General features: G+C 46.1%; 1 pseudogene; it reads left to right on the top strand.

The window, feature by feature from the left end:
* Positions 1-7,781: 7,781 nt before the first annotated feature.
* Positions 7,782-8,494, top strand: LOC124991258 (glutathione S-transferase-like; annotated as a pseudogene).
* The last annotated feature ends 2,391 nt before the right edge of the window (positions 8,495-10,885 follow it).

The following is a 10,885-nucleotide window of genomic DNA, read 5'->3' as shown; positions in this document are numbered from 1 at the left end:
CCCCAATACAAGCTGGGGCATTTGAGGAAGTTCCCTGGGTCTTCGATTGGCGGAGGATCTTGAATGGATTGGGGTGTGGAGGAAAAATGGAAGACAGGAAAGACAGTCTAGTTGCAGGGAAGAGCATGAGCAGAGGCAAAGGGGAGGTGGGACACAGAGAATTTGTGTCACAGACAAGGAGTGAATGGTGAATAAGGTCAGGTAGATAGGCCTGGCCTGATTTTTAAGGCCTGGATAGAATTTGGAGTTTATGCTGCAAACAATTGGGGGGTGGGGGGTAATGGGAAGTTTTTGAGCAGAGGAGTGCCCAGAGGAAAGGGAGACAAGCCTGTAGCTGTAATTTACAGGTGCTGGCATGCCTCCAGGACAGTCCCTCTGAACCCAAGGAAAACCATTCTTGTCTAGCTCAGGTACCTTCAGAAGGGTTAGCCCCAGAGGCCTAAAGTTTAGGCAAGGGGGGAAAAAAAAGAGAAACTTAACCTTACAAATCCCCAAGAGAGGTGCTCAGGAGAGAGAGAGAAAAACAAATAAATAAGGGACTTTGTATAGCAAGGAATGTTAGATACTGGGAACCTGAGATTTGAGGGATTTGTTCAAAGTCACAGGAAAGGCTGGGTGTGGTGGCACCCATTGTAATCCCAGTGACTCCAGAGGCTAAAGGAGAAGGATCCAAATGAGAGGCCAGCATTGGCAACTTAGGGAGGCACTATCGCAAAATAAAAAATAAGAAAGGCTGGGATGTAGCTCAGTGGCAAAGCATCACTGGTTTAATCCCTAACAACCACCCCCCAAAAAGTCACAGTCATAGCTAAGGGTTTTGATCATTTTATGAGCTCTCTGAAGCTCTTCTTTATGCCATTTTCACATCAACTAAGCACAGTGAACTTTCAGAATACAAATTTGCAAAGTGTAAGCATTTTTAAAAAGTAAGGGGACTGGGGAGATAGCTCAGTGGTAGAGTGCTTGCCTTGTAAACACAAGGCCCTGGGTTTGATCCCCAGCACCCAAAAAAAAAAAAAAAAAGGTAAAAAGTAAGCATTTAAATTACTATTTTGTTTGCAGAAGCATCATTCAATATGTTTTCACTTTCTAAGTAAAGATCAGAGGTGTGACTTCCTAATGGTTAATCACTGTCAGGGCCCTCAGGTGTAAGGAAGCAAACTGCAAAGTTCAAGGAGAACAACTGAGCAGAGTACAGCTGGTGCCTCCCCTAACCCAGTGCATGGAGAACCCAGGAGCCTTTGAATTTGTGGCCTCCCAACTGCTATTCCAATGCATCTTAGGCGTGTATGACAACAGAAGGCTGGGGAGCTTCTTCAACAACTGCTAAATCCAGACTGTCATTCCTTCAATCTTTGAGTTCTGGGCACTAATTTGTTTTAGAAAAAATGTCACTGCCTCTGTTCCTTGCATGTAGTCTTTACTGCCCAGTAGTGCTATGGCAGTGGGACATGTTCCAAAGAGACCAAGGAAGGCCCCCAAGGTGGGACATGAGATGCAGTGTTTATTGAGAAATACTGACAAGGAGGACCCAGTGGTGCTGGGCTGGACAGATGCACCTCTGCTCCAAGCAGTGCCTTCGGCACCTCACCAAAAAGTCCAGTGGTGACAAGCTGGACAAGTATAGCTCTGTTCCATGCAGTGCTTCAGGTATCTCATCAGACAGTCGCATCTCTTCTGCTCACAGTGCTTTGTCCGGGGCAGCTGCCTGGATGAGCGCTTCCCTCTCCCTGGTGCGCTGGTCCACCCTGCGAGGAGGGGGTTTATAGGTTAGGTGACAGAGGCAGCATCAGTTTAGCTTGCTTTGTCCCACTGTGTGATCAGCACCTTAAGGAACAGTTGTCCTGGCGTGCATACAAGAAAGCAGTTTTCGACAGATAACACTAACTTGCCCTAGTTCTCAGAATATGTGGGAGAAAACCAGAGTCCTTCAAGATAACATGTATCCAGATATTCCAGCCCAGGCTTGCTTTCATTGTTCCCTTTACTTGACTAGGTTTTAGGGAACAGAAAGGGGCATTCAGGGACATGGGGCTTTATTTTCTCCCTTTTCTTTAAGGGTAACACAATGAACCAGAGTCTGATGAATGATACCAGGTAGGGTCTCTACTTTCTAGATTCTATCTCTGATCATCTCATCATTTCAAACTCCGAGTTGCTTCCATCACACGGTCGGTCATCATATGTCTCTGTCACCATGAAAGGGGTCCCACGCTGGGCACAGTGGTACATGCCTGTAATCCCAGAGACATTGGAGACTGAAGCAGGAGGATCACAAATAAATAAGGAACTTTGTATAACAAGACCAGTCTGGGCAGTTTTAGCAAGGCCCTCAGCAATTTAGTGAGACTCTGTCTCAAAAATAAATAAGGCTGGGGATTCAGCTTGGTGATAAAGTGCCCCTGGATTCCATCCATAGTACCAAAATATAGATAGATTAATTAATTAATTAATTAATTAGTGAAAGGGATCCAACACATCGCTCCCTCTCCTTTCCTATGTGGTCCTGCTCCTCGTGGCTTCCAGGAGTTTTTTTTCAGCTGATGATATCCTGGTCTCTCCCAAGCCCTGCTTCTCCAGCCCTGGAAGGCAGGGTAGCCAAGGGTAACCTTTCAAGGTGGCGCTGTGTGCCAGAGTCTAGAAGACCTTGCAAGAAGAGCTCCCTCTTCTCCCAACTCAAGACACCAATCACTCCAAAAGGGCATTCATGTCCTGCCCTCCCTGCCTCTCCTTGGCTTCTCTCCACGTTGGAAAATGAGTCCTAGGGTAAAAATATGGTTATCCCTCTCTGTCTATAGGGGATTGGTTCCAGGACCCCCTGGGGATACCAAAATCTTTGGATGTTCAAATCCCATAAATAAAATGGCTCAGTTGGGCTGGGGATATGGCTCAGTTGGTAGAGTGCTTGCCTCGCATGCACAAGGCCCTGGGTTCAATTCCCAGCACCACAAAAAAAAAAAAAAAAAAAAAAAGTGTTTGCATATAATCTGTATATAACCTCCCATATATTATAAATCATCTCTGGATTACTTATAATATCTTATCCTATGTAAATAATATTTTCAGTAGTCATTTAGGGACTCATGACAAGAAAAAAGGCTGTCCGTGTTCAGTTGTATATGTATGTTCAAATATCTTCCATCTGTAAGTGGTCAACTCTGTGGATGTGGAACCCACAGTTATGGAAGGCTGAGGTGAGATGAAGAAAACAGAATTGATTTTTCTTCTGAGCCTTTAATCCTGCTTCCTCCATGCAGGGAGGCCCTGACCACTGCACAGCATCTGTTACTTCCTCTCCCTCTTCCTTCAGTGTCCCATTGAAGAACACAGGCTGGGGACTGGATGCCAAATCCAGCTCTGGAGCGCGTTGCTTGGCCTCTGAGTCCCCACATCATGTAAGATGAAACAGCAGAGTAGCATTCTGAGGCCCCAGTCAGATGATCAAGAGGCGGGTTTAGTACTGTGCCTGGCCCACCAGGAGGACTCACCAGGGGCCTCCTGCGTTTCATTCTTGTGCTGATCTCTGCTTTCTTTCCTCTGTAGGAACATGGGGAGTCAGGCTGAAGAGGAGAAGAGAAGCAGGCACTTTTTCTTCCCTATCGGAGTTCAACTCCCCCTCACTCCCCACCCCTTCTACGTCCAGGCCTCTGCCAGGCTTGTGACAGGTGTTAGCCATCAGGGAAATGAGAGGGTCTGTGGGACCGTGAAGATTAGCCCATTCAAAATGGGACAGAGCCTCAGAAAGGGCCTATGGACATCTCTCTCAAATCTCAAATAGTCACGTTTCCACTGAGATTCCTTTTGAAAGCTAAAGATGTCTTGAGCCTCTTTTCTGTCCCAGGCACTTTTGTATGATATGTCACTGAGTCCTCCCCACAACCCCGAGCAATTGAAAGTCAATCCCCACCGTTTTGTGGATAGGAAAGCCTAACTCCATGAGGTTATGCACAAATCCAGGCCTGCCTGGCTCAACTCATATCCTTTGAGTTACACAGCTCCATGCCAGGGCACTGCTCTCCCCAGCTCGCCCACTTTGAAAGGAGACTTCTGGGTCAGTGTCCAATTCATGTCCTTGCTATGTCTCAGCCCCTGGAAGGGACAGAAAGCACAGTTCCTCAGAACGTCCCTTGAGATGAGTTCCCTTGACCATCCCTTTGAGAACTGGTTCCTCAGCTTGGGTCCCTGGGACTCTTTCTGGCTCGGGCCTCTTTGATGGTGGAATCCCTCTTCTACCTTGCTACCTGTCTCCCGGGGCACAGTGGAAGGCACACACCCAGTAGGTGATGGGCAAGCGGTCTGGTTACTTGTTTATTAGCTGGCATGGGAAAAGGAGCTCACACCTGCGCTCAGGCCCGTGGCATCTGGATGAAGTAGAGCAAAGGAGGGGAATGAGCGGGGGCAGGGAAAGCAGGCAGACTCACCTTGATATGCCCTTGGCTGGAGCTCCTTCACGCCCGCCTGCCTGCCCCTTGCAGACACCAAGCACCTGGCAGCCTGGGGCCAGAGGAGCCACCTGGAGAGCAGGGCCGGCTCCCTTCCAGTCCTTCGAAGGCAGCTACTCCCTTCCTCTTCAGGAGGAAGTTCCTCCTCATCCCACCATAACCACCAGCCTGCCTCCCTCTGAGGAACCAAAACCAAGTCGAGCATCCACCCAAACCTTCTCCCCAGGCTGGGTGTGTTCTTGTTCCCTATCAGATGCAATCCAGGAGGTGAGGGGCAAGGGTGGGACGGTGGGAGGCAGATCGGAGGCCACCCTGCCAAAGGTGTGCAGAGCCCAGACTGAGGCCTCAGGGCTCCTCTGTCCTCCCCTGGCTGCCAAGGGCCCAGTCCTTGGTACAGATGGCTTTGTCCCCTCTTTCAGGATGCCTGGCACCTCGTACCTCTGCGGTGAGGACTGGAAGACAGGCAGTCGTGGAGGCCCACGAGGGGGCGATGAGAAGCAAACGACCTTTGTGTATCACCCCAGGTCACTGACACTTGCCAGGAAATCTCAGAATTTCTGAATTGGCCAATAACACAGTAACATATAACTCTTGGCCAAGAACCATTTCTGTTTCACTTCCACCTGCTAGCTTATTTTGGAGGATGTTTTCCTTATTTTCATGAAGAACTGAAGTGTTCAGAGGTGGGTAGCAGAGCTTTGCTTATTGATAGAGTGTGTGACCAGCCCATGGGAAGCCCTAGGTTCTACTCTAATGCCAAGAGAAAGAAAGAAAGAAAGAAAAAAAAAAGCTGGGTAGCGCACACCTGTAGTCCCAGCAGCTCAGGAGGCTGAGGCAGGAGGATCACAAGTCCGAGACCAGCCTCACCAACTTAGTGAGGCCCTAAGCAATTTAGGGAAACCCTGTCTCAAAAAATGAAAAGGCCTGGGAATGTAAGTGGTAAGGTGCTTCTGGATTTACTTTCCAGTACCTCTCCCCGCAAAAAGAATTAAAGTGTTCATAACATAATAAGGATTAGCGTGTTTATGATGCAAAACAAAGAATCAAGTCATGGACTGGATTCTCCCTGTCATTTACCTTTAAGCAAAGTCTCAAATATCAAGCTTGCCATGCTAGAGAACCTTTACACTTACATCTTTTCTGCTTCCTTTGGGCATCGAGCTGAACATTGAGGAAAGGAACAAGAATGAGGAGCCCTGGGTGAGGAGAGGCATGTACTTCTTTGGGGAAGCAGCTGTCATTCTTTGTGTCCACTGTAATCCCAGAAGACCCTAGGCTGGCAGGCCAGTTCTGAGTCCAGCTCTTCCACATGACTGCCCATGCTCAGGGCACCAAGATCCTATCTCCTGCTTCTAGGCATCTTCCACTGCCTGTTCCAACCAGGCAATCTCCCTAGACTCCCCACAGAAGAGTGTGATCACACAAGGTTAGGAGCTGTGGCACTGTACCACAACTAAAACCCTCCCTGGCCTGCAATCTCAGTCTTTAGACCATTAAATGGTTGTAAATTACCACACTGCCCTTCAGAGGCCACACGTCTTGCTTGGAGAACATTTTTCCAGAAAGCTCTAATATCTGACCACTTCCTACAATTCAGATCAAATCAAATTAAATCAAAATAAAAAAGATTGGCCTGTCAGATGTGGTAGCACATGCCTGTAATCCCAGTTACTCAGGAGGCTGAGGCAGGAGGATCCCAAATTTGAGACCAGCCTGGGCAATTTAGTGTGACCCTTAGCAAGTTGTTAGCAAGACCTTGTTTCAAAATAAATAAGGGCTGGGAAGGTGGCTCCGTGGTAGAGCACCCCTAATAGTGGGGGGAAAAATTTGGCCAAAGGCAAGACAGATGATGTCTGACTGCCCAAACTGGCACATGACCTCAGGCAAGTCCAATCCCTCTCTGGTGGCAGGTTGCTGGGGAGATGAGGCTAGCTGGGCCTTCAGGTCCCCAAGCTCCAGCTTCTCAGATAGGCGGAGGGCACAAGCTGCCGCCTGTTCACAGCCTCACTCTACTTTTTTCTGAGTAGGCACTGGTAGTATGAATGCTTCTCAGAGACTGCCTGAGAGGAAAGTCCCAGCACTAGCTAGTCTCTTACATACGAAGAAACAACCCACCCATGCTGGCACCTTGATCTTGGACTTATCAGCTTCTAGAATTGTGAGAAGTAAGTGTTATCTGTTTATAAACCACCCAGTTTACGGTGTTTTGCTATAGCAGCCTGAACAAACAAAGACAGGGGATGTTGCTGGCATGAAGCGAATAGAGGCCAGAGATGCTGCTAAGCATCCTCCACAGGACAGCCCCTTCCACATACCACAAGGAACAGTGCCCAGAACTCAGAAGTGCAGAGACTGAGAACTGGACCAGTCAGTTCCCTGCTTTGCCAGGACTCTAGAGCTAGTACTTGCCGTGTCACATTTGCCATATAACAATGTCACGTGGGACATGCTAAAATCACAATCACTAGGTTTACGTGAAAAGAGAATCAGAACAGACTGGTTTTTGCATGGCTTTCCTCTTTTCCTTCCCCGCAGGGTCTGGAGGCAAAGGAGCATGGCTGCACTGCATAGGTGCACGGTGCCACCTAGTGGGACTAGCGTGAACAACAGCGGCAGGGACATTTCCAAGAACTGGAGACTAGTAATAATTACCTGGCTTTCCGTGGCTGAGAAGAGTCTGAAACTAACAAAGACCACCCAAATGAGGAAAAACAGGCCACTTACTGAGCACTTCCTATGCCAAGGAAGTCAGCCGCCATCACTTGTATTTGGCAGAGATTCAAATACAGTGGAGACTCAAATGCTATTTGGAAAGGGTTCCCGAGACAAAAAGTTCGGGTGTGCTGTTGCAAGAAGTTGTTGGCAAGGAAAAGCTGCAGGCGGAGATATCTTGTGATGGGTTTGGAGAGGGCATTTGGCTCTCCAGGGTTGGTTCTGAATTGAAAGTGGAGTTAAAATTAGGGCAGGTGGAGTTCCTACAAGCTAGGCCAAATGCGTCACATGGCTCAACCTAGTCTAATTCTGCTAAATAAGAATGCTTCCCACAGAACCCCACTTCCATGCTGAGGATTCATGGTGCTGTTGAAATTGTTGAGAATCAACTGCAGGAGAGTTTGGAGATGGTGAGTTTGCCTCAGGCCGAACTAGAGGAGCTATTTCTGTGAGTAAAGGGAAGGACTGAGGGACCATCCCAGCAGCTGTTGAAGCTCCTTTTTGCTTCAGGAAACTCCTACGTTTCCTCCCTAAATGATACAGATTCTCTATTATGGTACACTTTGAGAAAAAGGAAACTGAATTCAGGAAAGTTGTGACAAGTTTGATCATTTGGAATCCTTCAGCATGACCAGGAAGCCTGTGCTTCACTACTTCAATGGAAGGGGTAGAATGGAGTCCATCCAATGGCTCTTGGCTGCAGCAGGAGTGGAGTTTGAAGAAAAACTTTTTGAAACACATGAAGAATTTGAAAAATTAATCCAAGGGGGAACCCTGATGTATGAACAAGTCCTCATGGTGGAAATTGATGGAATGAATTTGGTGGAAGTCAGGGCCATTCTAAGATACATTGTTGCAAAATATGGCTTGTATGGAAGGAAACTGAAGGAACAAGCCTGGATTGACATGTACGTAGAAGGCTTGAGGGACCTGAGTGACATGACTTTCCACTCTCTCTGCCTGAAGAGAAAGAGATGAATCTTGAGTACATTCTCCAGCGAGCCACTGTGAGATTCTTCCCTGTCTATGAGAAGGCACTAAGAGACCATGGGCAAGACTTTCTTGGGGGCGGTCAGCTGAGCTGGGCTGACATACAGCTCCTTGAAGTCATCTTAATGGCTGAAGAGTGCAAACCCAGTGTCCTCTTGGGCTTCCCTCTGCTACAGGAATTCAAGGTCAGAATCAGCTGCATCCCCACAATTAACAAATTTCTCCAGCCTGGAAGCCAGAGGAAGCCTCCACTGGATGAAGAATCGATTAGAAAGATGAAGAACATATTCAAATTTGAACGTGGCATGTTTCTCAAAAACATGAGCACTATAGTAGCTATTAATAATTAAAGAGGTCTAAGCAATGCAATAAATACTGCACACTATATTTATAGCAAGAACCAGTAAAAATATTCTAAAATGATATGTTAATAAAGAAATAAATGCATAAGAAAAAAAAAATTAGGGCAAGTGGCTGTCATTGACCAAGAAAGTTCTGACGTTCCAGGCCTATGGCAGCAGAGGTTGTGGGTCAGAGTTCTATTCAGAGGTGGCTTGGCCGTTGTCTTTTTGTATATTCAATCTCTTAATTCATTAATCACTTTAAGAGGTACTTTCCGGTCATTGCTAATCCTGAAGCAGATTGTATAAAGTTACCACCCACTTGAGAAGTGGCTCCACTTCAACCCAAGGCCTGTGATATTCTTTTAGTTGGCAATGGATCTTTATTTTATTTATTTATATGTGATGCTGAGAATCAAACCCAGTGCCTCACATGTGCTAGGTAAGCGCTCGGCCACTGAACCACAAACCCGGCCCAAGCCTGTGATTTTCTAAAGGCTACCCTTATACATTTTGATTAAGGTTCATATTTGATTTTACTGGGCTCAGTGCTAGAGTGCTTACCTAGCATGTTGTAAGGGACTGGGTATCGTCTCCAGCACTGAATAACAACAACCAACCAAACAACCAACCAACCAAAAAACTCCCTACAGATTTGATATAACTGGTTGTTTTTGCTATCCATGGTGTCTTAAAATGTATGACATCATTCTCCAAACTGACATGGGCCCCAGTAATCCTTCAGCTTCACCTCTTGGGAGTTGACTCTAACTCTTTACCTGTACCATCACCACCACCGCCATCGCTATCACCACCATTTCACTCACCAGGGATTGAACCCAGGGGTGCTTAACCACTATCAAATTCACCACCACCACAAGGTTAGATGTTCTCAAACTGTGTTCCCAGGACCAACAGCATCAGCATCATGTGGATGCAAATTCTCAGACCCCATCCCAGACCTACAGAATCAGAAACTGGAGGTGAGGTCAGCCCTCCAGGTTGTTATGATAGATTTTAAAGTTTGAAAGGCTCTTCTCTAGGTAAATTTCTAGGATGCCACAAAGGCTTTATTTTATTTTGTTGTTTTACAAAATGGCAAAAACAAAGCAAAACATAAAGAAAATAAATTCATTAGAATGATATGATTTTCATATATACAATGGAATATTATTCAGCCTTAAAGAACGAAATTATGGCATTTGCAGGTAAATGGATGGAACTGGAGAATATCATGCTACGTGAAATAAGCCAATCCCAAAAACCAAAGGCCGAATGTTTTCTCTGATAAGCGGATGGTGATCCATAGTGGATAGGAAAGAATGAAGGAGCTTTGGCTTGTAAGAAGGAATTGAGGGGAGGGGTCGGGTGGGTGGGGATGGGAAGGACGGCAGAATGAGACACACATTATTACCCTATATACATGTATGAAAAAATGTTTTAAAAATTAAATTAAAAAAGATATGATTTTGTGACTTATGTTAATACAATAGTGTATGTGTTCAGTAGGTGTTGTCTTTTGAAATCAAGTCAGGTAATAAGTTTTTGTTTTTGTTGTTATAATTGGTTATACATGACAGTAGAATGCGTTTTCACACACTGGACACAAATGGAGCATAACTTCTCCTTCCTCTAGCTGTACATATGCTGAGTCACACCAGTAGTGTATGCAGTTTATAGGGTAATACCGTCTGTCTCATTCCGCCACCCTTCCTGTCCCCAGCGCTCCACCCCTCCCCTCAGTCCCCTCTGCATAATCCAGAGTTCCTTCATTCTTCCCTACCCACCCACACTATGGACCAGGATTCGCTTATCAGAGAAAACATTCGGCCTCAAAGGCTTTATTTTAAATGAGATCTTCCACAATGCATTCTCCAAATTTGTGAGAAAGCACCTGTCATATTAAGTAGTAGGAGAAACAGAACAACTTTTACTTATCTAGATAACAAAAATGACAATATTTGCTAGCATTAGGTGAAGCAAGGTGCTAAGCACACCACAGATACCTTCTGGTTTGCTCCTTGTGGGGTATTATTCTTACCTCCATTTTGTAAATGAGGAATGAAGGCTCAGAGAGTTAAGTGCTTTGCCCCAGGGATAAGGTGACCTTGACCTGGGATAAGAAACCAGGTTTATTGAGCTCCAGAATTTTTACTCATAACTCCTGATAAATATACTAACTTCCAGAGTCATAAATATATGTCTAGAGGACTTGTAGAACTTTGAGTTGAACTTACAGAGCTTCAGTTGAATTCCCTTCCTCGTTTTGCTTAATGAGAAGCAGAGGTCCAGAAAGAATTGCCTGGGCTCACATTGTTAGAGGGCAGTGGTTTCAATGAAGTCTTTAAGTGGGTATGGTGGCTCAGGCCTGTAATCCCAATGACTCAGGAGGCTAAGGCA

This window comes from Sciurus carolinensis, chromosome 8 (genome assembly GCF_902686445.1).
Source record: "Sciurus carolinensis chromosome 8, mSciCar1.2, whole genome shotgun sequence".
Lineage (NCBI taxonomy): Eukaryota > Metazoa > Chordata > Mammalia > Rodentia > Sciuridae > Sciurus > Sciurus carolinensis.
This window is presented reverse-complemented; position numbering and strand designations above follow the sequence as displayed.